Source organism: Equus caballus, chromosome 10, assembly GCF_041296265.1.
Source record: "Equus caballus isolate H_3958 breed thoroughbred chromosome 10, TB-T2T, whole genome shotgun sequence".
NCBI lineage: Eukaryota > Metazoa > Chordata > Mammalia > Perissodactyla > Equidae > Equus > Equus caballus.
In genome coordinates, this window is record NC_091693.1 from 86622218 (window position 1) to 86625891 (window position 3674).

At 38.5% G+C, this 3674-nt stretch overlaps 1 long non-coding RNA gene across 1 annotated transcript; it reads left to right on the forward strand.

The window, feature by feature from the left end:
- The first annotated feature begins 1470 nt into the window (after nucleotides 1–1470).
- Nucleotides 1471–3323, forward strand: LOC138916059 (uncharacterized). The gene is made up of 2 exons (XR_011422697.1): nucleotides 1471–1808; nucleotides 3011–3323. It is a non-coding gene; the product is annotated as an uncharacterized lncRNA (long non-coding RNA).
- Nucleotides 3324–3674: the final 351 nt, after the last annotated feature.

The window sequence follows — 3674 nt, forward strand, 5'->3', positions numbered from 1 at the left end:
TCTATTTCGCTGGAATGTGACCTCCACAGAAACAGAGACCTTTATTTTCTCATTCACGGCTGTACCCTCTCTATCCGCCTACCGCAGAGCCTGGCACGCAGGAACTGTGCTGTTATGACTGTTGTTATTTTTAACTTCATGCTTAGGGATACACTCTGCTCTCCTACGTTACAGAACAGTACAGTACATGGGCTTCTCGTATTTTATCACAGGGTGGACTCAGAGCCATGTGGTAACATAGACTGCCTTCGGGTTTAGACGATTGTTTTGTTAGGTTTAGTTGATTAACTATTTCACTGGGATAGAGCCAATGAGTATAATAGCGCTGGCAGGTGTTTATTAATATTACAACCTTATTTCCTCTTGCTGTGCAGGACTGCCAGCTTCTAAACAGGGAGACACCTGAGCCTTTTGTGTGCCACATGACAGGCTTGGATTTTTTTTCACAGGTGTTAAAACAAAACAGGGATAAGCAGATTTTGTAATCTTGTGCGTTCTGAGCCAAGCAGAAACTGTGCGACTTGTTTTCATGGCCTAGCTCAGAGTGGCTAGCCAGGAATTAAGTAGAACGCCAGTAGGGACACAACATATTTCTATTTATTTAATTAGACCTGTGGCCTAAGATGTGTTTAAACTGAGTAGCAGAATGAGAGAAAATAACCTTTTGAAATATTCTAGGTCTTCAGCTTTGTACCGGTTGCATCAGGACGATTCAGGATTGAAAATAATCATACTCTTCATGATAGTCAACATTCAACATCATTTATTAATGGAACCAGACTTCAGGTGTAAAAAAAACCCCGACAATCAAACAGGGCTTCAGTGGTCCCTTCTTCAGTTTTCCTTGAGAAATTTATCTTTTAGACAACTCTTTCTATAAATCGATACTTTGAACAATTGGCATATGTCAATGTTTGCCTTAGTTCTGTTGCCTCGTTTCTTTTAGACTGAGAGATACACTAATATGGACAGCTAATGTTTTTAATGTTAACAATAAATTCTAAAATCATTTTTACAATTCTGCAGGCACTTTTTACAAAACTCACTTGAAAGCTTGATGCAGCATTTGACACGGCATAGCATCAGAAATACTGATTTGTAGAACTCTCATTTTTTATGTATTATTCCAGGTGCTATCTCATGTCTATACATCTCATATGTGAAATATATGTACATTATTATATCTTTACCATAATCTAGTACTATGCATTACAAGAGTAAACTGAATCTCAGTGTGGTATAGTAATTTGCTCCAAATCACACAGCTAATAAATTACAGCACCAGGATACGAACATTCTCTCTGACTCCTAGGCACCAGCTGTTTCTACCACATTGGGGTACTTCTCATAAGATTAAAACCCTCACAATTCCCTTAAAGAAAGCACTCGAATATAGTTGCTAGAACAAGTGACAGCAGGCCAAATTTATGTCATAATGCAAGGTTCAAAATAGAATTTTGAGAAGTGTTAGGGAAATGCTTTGTGGGGCCAAAGTGAGAGGTTTTAATGAGAAGAGGCAAGGCCCAGACAACTTGATGCCCAATGATGATGGCCGTATTACTGGCAATTTTGTAAAATTTTTCTTTGGTGCTGCATCAAATTACAATTTGAAAATGGACTCCAAGCTTTAATCCATTTTCTTGAGTCTAGAGGAATCTGAATGCACAAAAGGAAACCGACCTGGAGGCCTCGTCTTGGAGAGTCTGTGAACAGAAGAATACAGTGTCCCCTTTTCCCGTCGTCCGTCTGCGTTGCAGTGTTCTGGGAGCACAGATCAGATCAGCTGATAGTAGCAATGGCAGCATGGGGTTTGTTTCCTTCCCTGCTATTAGGCTCGTTCTTTTCCTTCCTTGTTCTTAACAAGTTGAACCCACTCCAGCCCCTCAGAGTCTCTTCATCTCACTCTCTTTATTATTCTAACCGTCTCCCACATGACCACCAACACCACACACACACAATTAGAACAAAACTGAGTGTGTTTCTATTTTTTATTATCCCTATTTATCATTTTAGAATTCTGCATTTTACTTTTTAACCAAGCAGCCAGTTTCTCCTCCTAATTAAAGATATGGAATGTGAAAGCATAGATTGCTTGCTTGCAAAGAAACAATTTCGATAGTTAATAAATGAATCTGGCTAGCCAATTTCAGTGGCCGAGGGAGTGGATAATGCTTTCACAAGTTTCTTCTGAAGTTACTTGTTTATGCTTCGCCAGGTTCAGCTATAACTTGGCTTTTGAAATGATATATGTTCCTTACACAAATAATTTCCAAATCCAGAAAAAAACTCTTGGGGAAATTATGACTTCCAGGACTAGAGTTGAAACAATGCCAACTCCGAAGTTGTGTAAATTGGGCTCTAAGTGTGAAATCCTTCCAGCTGTTAAACGCGTCCCAAATCAAATTATATTCACAGTTTTTCAGAATATTTCCTTCTGTTTGAAGACTCCTGAAAAAATATATATGCCCAGAAGCTAGGATGTAAACATTGTTTTAAATCCCTTAAAGATTATGAGAAAAGCAAATATACAAATTAAGTGTATACGGGTTGTATTTTTGGATGGTTTTATAAGTGCTTTTTTCCATGGGGCTGTTAATTTCCAGAATAGTTCCTTAAAAACAGAATGAATTGTAACCTATAACCTGCCCACTTCATTATTTTAAAAGCTCCAAGCAGTTGCACATAAGAAGGTATGGATTACACTCTTTCTCAGTGGCTGTGACTTTCAGAGGCTGACACTTTCCCTGTTGACACAACAGCTGTCCCACACTGAGTAGTCCCCGGAAGGAGACGACACTATCTCACCTTCCTCTTCAGCTTCAGCTAATTTATTCCGCATTCAACCCAGCCACATACTCTAACTTATAGGCTGCAGCTAATTCACAGTTCAAATCCTTGAACTCTCTTTGCTCTCGAAGGATACAAACGTTAATCTGTATTGATGAGAAGTATAAGATTTGGTAAACTTTCATGTCTTTGATTTTCTGATAATGATTCTCTGCTCATACAGACTGCCATCGTGGAATACCCCAAAGGGAAGCAGGCATTCCCCCTGAAGAATGTTAGGCATTTTTTTTCTGCTTTACCAGACACAAAGGAGGAAAGCACAAGAACGGAAACTCGCCCGGTCGCCTGCCTCGTGGATGTTTTCCTGGCCTATTTTGTAGGAGTCTGTCAAACTCATAGAAGTGAAGACATACAAGTCCTTAAAGTCATTAATTAATGCCTTCCATCTTACACTTATTTTCATCCAGTTCACAATTTTGAATATATAAAACATTAATGTAAAGGAATATGTAAGCTGTTAAAAGATTTTATTGGCATATCGATTCTTGATTTATTCCTTTGTACAGTTTCCATCTCAGTTCTGTGATGTCTGTGAAATTGTCTTTTTGCCTCTTGTACCACCTAAATGGTCATTAGGAAACAGTGCCTGTGGGCTCAGGGGAGATGCCAAGACTAGTCGTTTGCCCCTTTGTGGAGGATATCGTGTTCTGGCTGTGAAAGTAAAATGTGCTCATGTGCTCATAGTATTTACTTATAATTATAGACAAAAATAATCATCCATGGTCTTACCGCCATTAATATTTTAGCATATCATTTTCTATTCCTCTTTTCCATGCATTTGTAAAATAGAAATTTTGTACATTTAATAATTGTGGGGAAAAGTCTTA